A 12851-nucleotide genomic window follows, 5' to 3' on the forward strand; every position below is an offset into this window, starting at 1 on the left:
CCCGCGAATATGAAGTCGCAAGTGAACATATTTAGTATAATAAGGTAAGTATCACTGCATAGTTGCATTTATACTTTTCTCGAAAACATTCAGTTTTATTGTACCCTTCAATTATAAATGCACCCTACGATTGTGCCCATTTGGTTGTAATGCTGTAGAATCAGAGATACATGTTATTCTATGCTATCCGCTTTATACTGTTGAACGAAGACTTCTATTAGAAAAGGTTACTTCTATATTTGTAAACTTTGAGAGTCTAAATGACAATGATAAACTGGTTCTGTTATTCACACATCCAAATTTGATAAGAATAGTTGCAAAAACCTGTTATGATATACTTAAAAAAAGAAGTAATACTTTATATAATATAAACACAGTTTAATGCACCTGTATAGATAGGCTTTTATTTATTTATATTTTTTTTTACTAAATTGTATGTAGATTCTTTTAAATAATTACAGTATTTTAGTGTTAAGTAAGAGATATCTGCTAATCTGTTCTCTATCAATCTGATTGGTGGGGATACTTGATTCTTTAAGCCATTTTTTACTAGCGCACATTTAGTGCACCTGTCTAATCTGGTTCAGTGTCTTATAACTCTTTTTTTAATTAAATTTTAGGACACATCTTTGTGTTATGATTAGCAGACATGTCTTGCTTTTTTTTTACTGTAATATATGAGAATTGATTAAATTGATAAATATGGTGATAAATTGAAGAGTAATGCCGTGTGGTGGGTGATGTGGATTTGGTCGTCTGGTGTCTCTGTATGGCCAGTTAGGGGACTGCAGTGTTCTCTTATCAACTACAACAATTGCGGTGTGGTGGATGGGAGGATGCTGTGGTTCTGTTCCTGGTGGCTTGGATCTGCAGGCTATATCGCTTGTTGGACCACTTGCATTGGCTGTCACACGGTGGTGCTCTTTAGATTATCATTAGAAACATATATTGAATAATGTGAAATATGTGATATGTAGAAATTTTATATATATAGTCTCTTGTAATTCAAATTTGAGTGGCCATTTACTTGTGTTTTATTATGTATATGTCATGTTTTTATACTGTAAACATGTAAATGGATGAGACTGAAATAAATAAACAATAAACTCTATAAACCCCTAATCATTTTCATCCATATCAACGGTTATTCACACCTCCAATTATTGACAGTCAGTAAATTGCTGTTACATGTGTTATTACACTGTCATTTGTTTGCCATTTAAATAGGCGATTAATCCACACATAGCAGAAATAGACACAATATTTTATTTAAAAATAATATATCGTATTGGCTGCCGACTGCAAATTGCATGTATATGTCGTTCGATAGATGCATATTGTTTTTGTTTTTATCCCGTTTGCCTTACGGATCGATATTGAAAATGCTGTTGCTTCATAAGTAAGTAAATTGTTAATCAATTGAAATAATGTGGATTTGTGCACTCATGTTAAACAATTACGGTACTAGAATATGAATTATAAATATCCAGGTATGTGAAAGCACAGAACCATTTTAAAGCGAGCTATATAAGCTGAAGCTAGAATCTTTCGAGTTTTTGTTAGAACAGAGTTTTTCGCGGCTATTTAATTTCACGGAAATATACTACCCGCGAAAGGCGCTAATTTAAAAAGCGCGAAAACAATTCTAGGTTTACAGTATTAAGGAGGTAGTATATCTTAACATTTGCCTGCCCAACCGGAAGCTAACGTTAGGATTTACGACACAATATATTAGAAATGTCATGCGGAATGTAAGGAAATGGATGATGGTAACTCATGTTATTGGGAATATAGTTGGGTGAAAGGCTACTTATTACTGCCATTTTCAAATTAAATTGGTCAGTTTGATTTGTAATACATTTTTCCGTTTCAATTGACAATTTGGTACTCATATACTAAAACTATGCTCTAAAATTGTTCATATTTCAGTAGAAAATAGTGACATCTTAAATTAAGTTAATGTTACCATAGAAACGAACCCTGTGACCTATATATCTAAATGTAAATTTCAAAGGCGTTGACACTGGTGTACTTAAGGAAGACAGTTTCGGTTTTTATCTGTATTTCACCACTATTCATGAGAATAAAAACTGCAAGTCTATGTAAGGATACATGATAGCAGATCTGCTTGCACTAATTGGACAACTGTATGGCTTATCCTGATTCTCATCCTCACTAGATTCATCTTCCATTTCATCCAATGTTGGTAATTTTTCCTCATCACACCTACAATATTATATTTATGTTAGTTCAGTAAACTTAATACAAGTCTGTTTTAGCACGGTTGCCAAAAATCTTTAGATTGTGACTTATATGAATCAGTTTGAAGTTGGTTTCCAGGAAAAACCTGTATCAAGTAATTAACTAACAGTGGAAAAAGTTTTCAACTGAAGCATCTGACTGGTAAATGTTTTAGTTCAAACTCAAAGTTGACGTATGGGAGGGCAGCATTTAGAGACTGATTTAAAATCGTATCGTGATTTTAAACCCTTAGACCCAGTGCTGATGTGATGAAACTGGTATGACAAGACACAGTCATACCTTCTGCCAAGACATTTTAATCAAACTATTGATACTCTATCCATAAGACCACACCTTGACCTTGATCTTAGCGACCCATTCATGTGCTTTGCACGTTGTATTGATGAGGTTAACATATGATGCTACTTTTACTAAATTGTTCTCTCTGTGGTATAGATGATATAGAGAGGACACATTTAAGTTAAGCTATTTGGTCTTTGACCTTCAAGTATGACCTTGACCTTGGATCTAATGATCAGACTTGTGTCCTCTAAAAGATATGGATCAGACATGAAGTTATTTGATGTTTGATCTTGAAGACTGAGCTTGACATTGGACCAAGTGACCTGGGTTGCATGCTCTGCTCATCGTTTTGGTGAGGTTAACAAGCAACGTAAGTTTTATGAAAATCTTCCAAGCTTTTTAGACAATATTGAGTGGGTACTAACTTAAGTGTGACCTTGACCTCGGATGTAGTGATCTGGGTTAAGCACACTGTATGCGTCTTGATGAGGTTAACAACTGAATAGATGCTAGTTTTATGAAAATGTTTCCAGTGGTTAAGAAGATATGAGAAGAAATAAACTTAAGTTAATCTGATCTTTGAACTCCCAAGTGTGTCCTTGATATTTGGCCTGGAGACCTGAGTTGTGCACTACACAAATCATGAGGTTAAAATTTAATGCTAGTTCTATGAAGTCTTCCTGCCAGTTACAAAGATATCAAGTGACAAGATGGACTGAACAGACAAATGAATACACAGACATGCATGGCCCCCATACACCGTGTGTGTAATAAGAGAACTTGTCCTAACCCCAAGAAGAAGCAAAGTTTACACTATATATAAAGAAGGAGATGTTCTTTAAGACTTAAATTAAGGAATTTGTGAATGGTGGACGCACTTACAACAGGCATCCAACAATCAAAACAATCAAAACAAGAGCTGTCGGAGGACAGCAACGCTCGACTATTCAACAGCCTTGTCAATTGAATGAATACAAAAGTTGAAAAAGGGGCATAATTTTGTAAAATGCAAAGTAGAGGTATTGAACCTCTGTACTGCATGTCATATCATGACAGTGAACAAGTGTGTGAAGTTTCAATCCTTTCCAATTTGTGGATACTGAGATACCAGCTTACATACAAAAACTTAACAAAAAACTGCTAAGTCAAAGGGGCATAATTTTGTAAAATGCCAAGTAGAGTTATGGGACCTTCACAGTGCATGTTAGATCATAACAGTGAACAAGTGTGTGAAGTTTCAATCCATTCCAATTAGTGGATACTGAGATATCAGATTACATACAAAAATTTAACCAAAAACTGCTAAGTCGAAAAAGGGGCATAATTTTGAAAAAAAAAAGAGAGTAGAGTTATGGACTTGCTTAGTGCATGTCAGATCATGATAGTGAACAAGTATGTGAAGTTTCAATCCATTCCCATTAGTAAATACTGAGATACCAGCTTACATACAAAACCTTAACCAAAAATTTCTAAGTCGAAAAAGGGGCATAATTTTGTAAAAAAGCAAAATAGAGTTATGGAACCTGTGCAATGTAGATCAGTTCATCACAGTGAATAAGTGTGTGAAGTTTCAATCCATTCCCACAAGTGGTTACTGAGTTACCAGCTTACATACAAAACCTTAACCAAAAATTTCTAAGTCGAAAAAGGGGCATAATTTTGTAAAAAAGCAAAATAGAGTTATGGGAAACCCGTGCAGTGTAAGTCAGTTTGTCACAGTGAATAAGTGTGTGAAGTTTCAATCCATTCCCACAAGTGGTTACTGAGATACCAGCTTACATACAAAACCTTAACCAAAATCGGGACGCGGACGCGGACACCGACGCCGACGCCGACGCATGGGCGAGTGCAATAGCTCACTATTCTATGAATAGTCGAGCTAACAAAATCACATTTGAGCCTCACCATGAGAAAACCAACATAGTGCGTTTGCGACCAGCATGGATCCAGACCAGCCTGCGCATCCGCCCAGTCTGGTCAGGATCCATGCTGTTCACTAACGGTTTCTCTAACTGCAATAGGCTTTGAAAGCGAACAGCAGGGATCCTGACCAGACTGCACGGATGCGCAGGCTGGTCTGGATCCATGCTGGTCTCAAAGCCACTATGTTGGTTTTCTCATGGCGCACCTCATTTCATTGATTTCACTCCTTTTCATATTTAAGATACACTCTGTTTAAGTGTGTAGCTATCTATATTTTGAAGTCATGTTTTAAAAGACCCCTTGTCTTATTTGTATCTAGACTGTAACATAAAATTCTGAGCAATATACTTAAGTCTGGAATGTAGTGAAAAACACAAACTGGTCGGCAAGAACTTAGAGTTGTTACAATGTAGAATACTTACTGAAGAAAGAATGACAGTGCCCGGCATAAACATTTCTGGTATGTTGGTAAAAGTATTTAATATAGTGTGTAGCATGGAAATCTCTGACTTCTGTACAAGACAGCTGAATAACTCATCCATGATACTAAAGGTGAGAGAAAAATAAATGATCTTTAAGTTAGTAGTTACCAGGCTCAGCTTTGAATAGTCATTTTAGAAGATAGTTAAACACTGAATAAGAGATTATCTGTCAAATTATGTTTCGTGAATTCACATGAATATTTGCCAGTTTTTCATGAATTCCTTATAGGAATATCAAGTTTACGGACCTGACCAAGGAATCATTTAGCATGCAGACATGTATATCAAACAGTTATTGCATGTTGATGCAGTAAATATCCAAGGTAAAATATCCAAGTTTATGGCCCTGACCAAAGGTGATACTCACTGAGGTCTATCGTCCTCAATGAGTATCGCCTTAGTCAAGTCCATAGACTGTATATATGTCAGAATTATCATACAATAAGTGTTTATTTTAAGACTACACTTAAAAAACAGCAGTCTGGTAAATATACAATTATGATTATCACAAGTAAATATGTTTACAAAATTATTCACAAATAAATATGTTTACAAACAGTCAATACACAATTTTATCAAATATATAACAAGACTGCTGATTGAATTACGTGTGAATTGAAACCAGGTATGCGAAGATTTCATAATTATTGAAGTTAATATCACTTTGGGACATTTTCATAGAGCAAAAAAGAAATTTGCCAAGAGAAAAGTCAGAAGTATGTGACTTGGAACTTGTGAACTTGTCTTATAACCCTCAAAGCATCTTTGAAGTTTTAAAATAATATCTAGATCAATTTCAGAGATATTCAAGGACAACAGTACAGGAATGATGGGAAAGAACATTTTCTACAATGCAAAATGGGAAATATTTTTGTCCTAGGAAGAGTTATGATACCTGTACATGAACTTGTCTCATAATCCTTAGGGCATGCTTCAAGTTTTAAAAGAATAGCTGGATAGGTTTTCTGAAAACAATACAAAGATAACCGGAAGGAATGTTTTTTTAATTAACCTTTAGCCTTCTGAAGTTCTAAAATGGACTGGGCCATCATTCAAATAGGCAAACCATATATTATCGAAGGGTGTTCACTGAAAATTTACCGACTAAACAGCGAACAGTGCAGACATGATCTTGGTCTTGCACTGGTCGCAGAGGCAGAATCATTTGCCGCCAGCACGCTAAAGGTTAAAAGAAAAGGAAAATACTTTTGCAAAAGAAATGTCAAGAGTTATGAAACCTTGTCTGTGAACTTGTCTCATGATTCCTAACGCCAGTTTGAAGTTCAAAGTACTATCTGTATTGATTTTAGAGATGTTCAAGGGGAAAAAATTGGGAGGAACAGGATAAAATACCTCCACACAAAAAAATAATCATTGTTTGGTGGTAGTATAAACATTAGGACAGAATGACAGCCAATATTTCTGTAAGAAAAAATACCATTTTCATTTTGTTTAACATTTTCATTTCGATTACCTGTATATTTCAAATGTACGAAAGTATTACCAAGCAATCAAAAGATTGTTTTAGTATGCCTGAAACTGATCTTATATTACACCCCTTTGAATAATAAATGGTACTACCCAAATTACCCAAATTGAATGATAGACCAATTTAGCAGGGTAAAGGTTAAGTTAATGTGTTGAAGTTAAATACTGCACCAAGCTCACCTAAGTGGTATGCATTTCAGTGTAATCAACTGACACAATTCCTCCTTTGCCCAAAACTTTTTCTCACCCATCATCCTTTGCACCAGTGTAGTCATGTGACTTGTTGACAACCAATGGTGGTTCTCAATCTTTTTCAATTCTGCCAAAAGCCGGCTAAATGCTGACTTGAATTTTGTATAAGTCTGAAAAATAAGAGCAAATGAAAATTCTTGTTCCAAACTTAAAGTATGGCAACAATGCAACAATAATAAATCCTAGTCTGACTTTATTCTACAGATTTGAAAAACTGACAACTGAATTAATAGTCAACAGAAATTTACTTCGCAAATCCCCTTCCTTATTTACTGATGGCATCTCCAACTAAACCAAGCTACTGTTAATCATTTAATTGTGTGGGCATGAAATTTCGTGGTTTTGGTTAAAACGGCAAAATCGTGGGGATATGAATTCGTGGATTTCAACTTTTGAACATAAATGATTGGGAATTTTTACTTGTTAGATTTAAATTTCGTGGATTGACTCAACCACGAAATCCACGAATATTAATCCCCCACGAATACTAATGATTTCACAGGATCTAATTCAACAATCTCTCAGAATAAGAAAGATCCATTACCTCTAGTCTTTTACAGCTTTTAATATTTTAAGTAACTCAAAATCAAAACCATAAGGTGACCTCAATTCGTGCAGTGCTGGAAGACCCTTGGGGCCTCCTTAGGCAGTATTTCAACTAAAGGCTTAAAAAGGATGGTTTCTGCACATGAAGTATTGACCACCTTGAGTGAGTCTTGAACTCAAAAGCAGTCAGCAGAAACTGATCCCGAGTCAGAAACCCTAACCCCTCAACCTCAGATGTTCAAATACTAATTATTTTAAGCTTTGAATAATATCCCTTCTTATACAACAGGAAGTAAACTACTTAACCCTAACCCTGCTAAATTTCTATAGGTCACAACCAGTTAAATAGTTTTCCCTATATATTCTATATAAAACTGACATTTTTTAAAGAGCTACCAAACATAGCTTTACCCATTTCAGAGAACAAATCCTTACCTCATTTTAAAGAGTTATGATAAAACTGATATAAAATGAAGAGAAAAGTAGGGGTCATGTATCTTCTAAGAGAGATTTCTCTGGTCACATTTGCTCACTGTAAACTGACATCAAAATCACACTGCTGTGACCTGGAAGTACTACTCATACTACAACTGAGATACACTTCTATACAACCTGCTCTCCCATTTTTCCTACAAAAATGTCACAAATACATCTACAATGAAATTTAAACAGAAACTACCTTTAATTTAGACCTCTGTTGCCATGTCAAGTGAAAAATTAGTGTTCAAATACCTGGCAGCCATTATGCGACTAGACCAGATGGCTCCCACGTTGGTTCCTTTAGTTTAGTTAGGCCTATAATGAACTTGCCTATCTTTGAATTTGGACAGTACCATTAACTGTTAAAAGGGGTGCTTACCAAAAAGATACTGACTGAATAGTGAACAGTGCAGATCATGATCAGACTGCACAGATGTGCAGGCTGATCATGATTTACACTGGTCGTAAAGGCAGAATCAGTCGTTTCCAGCATGGTAAGGGTTAATGTCAGTCAATTAAAAATATTAGAATATCAACATTGTACACTTTTTGACAATGTTAGGTTACTTTGGCTAACAAAATGGAAAACCTTTTCTTGTAACAATATAAAAACACTTTTCTCCACTTACCACTGATAAACATCCCACTTATCACTGATAAACATTGTATTACATTTTTCTCCACTAGCCACTGATCAACATTTTGCCACATTATTCTCCACTTATCACTGATAAACATCGTGTCACATTTTTCTCTACCCCACTTATCATTGATATCTTATCACATTATCATCCACTTGCATGATTCTCCACTTACCACTGATGAACATCATGTCACATTATGCTCAACTTACCGCTTAAAAATATCTAATCACAATATTTTCCATTCTAACGCAATCCGATTCATTTTCCTATAAAACAAAGAAGGCTGAAAACAGTGAATTATTATACAACAATTCACTGTTATGACGTCACAATTATTACGTCATAGCGTCATACAGCATAGGGGCGCACTGGAAAAGAAACCAATTGAAAACGGGCAAATATCTAATGAATGCCATCAAGGATGTACTTTAAAGTCCTTGGTAATGTGTTAGAATTGAAATAATATATCTCATTTAGTGATTTGCTCTTGAATAAAATCATTGTTTGTCGTTCAGATGCGTATTATTATATCACATCTGAACTTTAAACAACGATTTATTTGGCAACAAATCACTAAATAAGATATATTATTTCTTAAATAACCACTGATAAACATTGTGTCACAGTATTCTTCACTTGCATGATTCTACACTTACCATTGATGACTCTGTCAAAGTTTTCAGTAATTCAGCAACATGCGTTGATGGCTGACTCACACTACATCTCTAAAATATAAACAAGACATTCTTAACAAAGAAACATTAAAACTTCAAATGCAGCTCATAACTAGGAAATGCTTTTGTAAAAAAGCGCATGTCTCCCCCAATGCAAAGTCCTATAGGCAAGAAGTCAATAGGGGTCAGGAGCGAAAGTCAAAGAGATACTGATGGTTGGCTGCAATGGGGATCATCTACTTGGCATGTCCAGTGATCCCGCTAAATTTCAACACTCCTGGCCTAGTGGTTCTCAAGTCACTGTTCAGGCTCCTGTGACCTTGACCTTTGATCAAGTGGCCGCAAAATAAATAGGGGTCATCTACTCTGCATGTTCAATCATCCTATTAAGTTTCAACATTCTATGTCAAGTGGTTCTCATGTTATTTCCAAAAAATGATTTTACATGAACAGGCCACTGTGACCTTGACCTTTAATAGACTGACCCCAAAATCAATAGGGGTCATCTACTCTGCATGTTCAATCATCCTATGAAGTTTCAACATTCTGGGTCAGGTGGTTCTCAAGTTATTGATCGGAACTGGTTATCAATGTTCAGGCCCCTGTGACCTTGACCTTTAACGGAGTGACCCCAAAAACAATACAGGTCATGAACAATGATCCTATGAAGTTTCAACATTCTGGGTCGAGAGGTTCTCAAGTTATTGATTGGAAATGGTTTTCCATGTTCAGGCCCCTGTGACCTTGACCTTTAACAGAGTGACCCCAAAATTGTTAGGGGTCATCTACTCTGCATGACCAATCATCCTATGAAGTATCATCATTCTGGGTCAAGTGGTTCTCAAGTTACTGACCAGAAATGGTTTTCAATGTTCGGGCCCCTGTGACCTTGACCTTTAATGGAGTGACCCTAAAATCGTTAGGGGTCATCTACTCTGCATGACTAATCATCCTATTAAGTTTCAACATTCTGGGTCAAGTGGTTCTCAAGTTACTGACCGGAAATGGTTTTCAATGTTCAGGCCCCTGTGACCTTGACCTTTAACAGAGTGACCCCAAAATCAATAAGGGTCATCTACTCTGCATGACCAATCATCCTATTAAGTTTCAACATTCTGGGTCAAGTGGTTCTCAAGTTACTGACCGGAAATGGTTTTCAATGTTCAGGCCCCTGTGACCTTGACCTTTAACAGAGTGACCCCAAAATCGATAGGGGTCATCTACTTTGCATGTACAATCACGCTATAAAGTTTCAACATTCTGGGTCAAGTGGTTTTCTAGTTATTGATCGGAAATGGTTTTCAATGTTCAGGCCCCTGTGACCTTGACCTTTGACGGAGTGACCCCAAAATCAATAGGGGTCATCTACTCTTCATGACCAATCATCCTATGAAGTTTCAACATTCTGGGTCAAGTGGTTCTCTAGTTATTGATCGGAAATGGTTTTCAATGTTCAGGCCCCTGTGACCTTGACCTTTGATGGAGTGACCCCAAAATCAATAGGGGTCATCTACTCTTCATGACCAATCATCCTATGAAGTTTCAACATTATGAGTCAAGTGGTTTTCTAGTTATTGATCGGAAATGGTTTTCAATGTTCAGGCCCCTGTGACCTTGACCTTTGACGGAGTGACCCCAAAATCAATAGGGGTCATCTACTCTTCATGACCAATCATCATATGAAGTTTCGACATTCTGGGTCAAGTGGTTCTCTAGTTATTGATCGGAAATGGTTTTCAATGTTCAGGCCCCCGTGACCTTGACCTTTGACGGAGTGACCCCAAAATCAATAGGGGTCATCTACTCTTCATGACCAATCATCCTATGAAGTTTCAACATTCTGGGTCAAGTGGTTCTCTAGTTATTGATCGGAAATGGTTTTCAATGTTCAGGCCCCTGTGACCTTGACCTTTGACAGAGTGACCCCAAAAACAATAGGGGTCGTCTACTCCAGCAGCCCTACAATCCTATGAAGTTTGAAGGTTCTAGGTCAAATGGTTCTCCAGTTATTGCTTGGAAATGAAGTGTGACGTACGGACGGACTGACGGAAGGACAGACGGACGGACAGGGCAAAAACAATATGTCTCCCCCAGAGGGGGGGAGACATAATTATTGTTTCCGAGTTAAATTAAATTTTTAAGAAGGGCACCCATGCTTACAACCACTGGGTATGTTTTGCAAATTATTACAAACATACAATGATTTGACAAAACAGAATAAATCACGATGTTTATTTTGTATGAACAGCAAAAGGGAAGGTGCCAAAGTTATAACAATGCTGCTTATTTATAACAGGCCGCTATTTTTACAGTTCACGCACAGACAGGGAGAACTTTCCTTAGACGGCCTCACAGTTGTTCCATCTTGTAAACAGAATGGCCAGAAGTTGATTTTAATGTTAAATGAAACAAAATTTGTGAAATTTACGATATAACCTTATTTACAAAAGGAAAAGAAATAAAATGTAAATACAAGAGCACCGCAATGCGGAGCAATATACACCCAAAGGTATGACCTTTGACCCCTAAGTGAGACCTTGAACTTGAAGCAAGCCACCGAAACAAATGCTCTGCATGTCATCTCGATGCGGTGAACATTTATGCCAAGTTTCTTTAAATTCCTTCAAGCTGTTCAATAGTTACAGAACGGACACAAAACAAAGTCATATGACTTTTGACCCCTAAATGTGACCCCGACCTTGAAGCAAGCTATCCAAAACATGTGCTCTGCACGTCGTCTCCATGTGGTGGACACTTGTGTCAAGTTTCTTGAAAATCCTTCAATGGGTTCAAGATTTACAGAGCGGACACGAAATTGCTAATGGACGATTGGACAGACAGACAGACACCGGCATCATAACATAATACGTCTCCCTTTGGGCATATAATAAGAAATGAATTAATTTTTTTTGGTGTTCATGCAACAGAATGCAACAAAATAGGATCAGCAAATTAAACACGAATCACTAGCATGATTTTGGATTTGCCGATCCTATTTTGTGGTTCATTTTGCATGAACTCCGAAAAAAATATTTTAAACCTTAAATAGAACACCAAGACACCTCAATGTGGCTACACCTCTAAGAGACTAAACCATACCATGTTATTTGGGTTCCATGTATAGTGACCCGGGACTGACTGCCTGTCTGCACTGTCTATTTTCGCCTGTCCTAGAAGGCTGACTAAAGTGGATGGTTCGCATTCATACTTGTACCTGTACAGTGTTGTACCACATGGCATAAACAAATTACCTCCTACTTTACAAATCTGAAATAAAGTAACAAAAAATAAAAGTATTTGACTACTTTCAAACATAGACTCAAAGTTCTAATACAAGACAGCCATGACAGCCCTAGATTGCTCACCTGAATTTCAGAGCTTAAACAGACTAGAGACTTAGCAACTTTGAAAGAGGATCATAAATTGCTCACGATGTTGAAAAGTTCCAGAGGCTGTAGTCTTAAAAATTGGATGGAAAAAAATACAAAGACGATTGGAACAGGCTGATGGTATTTTGGAAAATATATGAGCCATGCCATAAGAAAACCAACATAGTGGCTTTGCGACCAGCATGGATCCAGACCAGCCTGCGCATCCGCGCAGTCTGGTCAGGATCCACGCTGTTCGCTTTCAAAGCCTATTGCAATTAGAGAAACCGTTAGCGAACAGCATGGATCCTGACCAGACTGCGCAGATGCACAGGCTGGTCTGGAGCCATGCTGGTCACAAAGCCACTATGTTGGTTTTCTCATGGCGCGGCTCATATGATAATGGTTCTATTTTTACTTTTTGTGCCAGCCCCAACTCCCCCATTTTAA

At 36.9% G+C, this 12851-nt stretch overlaps 1 protein-coding gene across 1 annotated transcript in view; it reads right to left on the reverse strand.

Annotated features, from left to right (window-relative positions):
• The window catches only part of LOC123565008 (nucleolar protein 11-like), a 255647-nt gene that overhangs the window by 228640 nt on the left and 14156 nt on the right, over window positions 1–12851 (reverse strand). The gene's annotated exons all lie outside the window — the stretch shown is intronic.

The sequence above is a fragment of the Mercenaria mercenaria genome, chromosome 2, assembly GCF_021730395.1.
Source record: "Mercenaria mercenaria strain notata chromosome 2, MADL_Memer_1, whole genome shotgun sequence".
Lineage (NCBI taxonomy): Eukaryota > Metazoa > Mollusca > Bivalvia > Venerida > Veneridae > Mercenaria > Mercenaria mercenaria.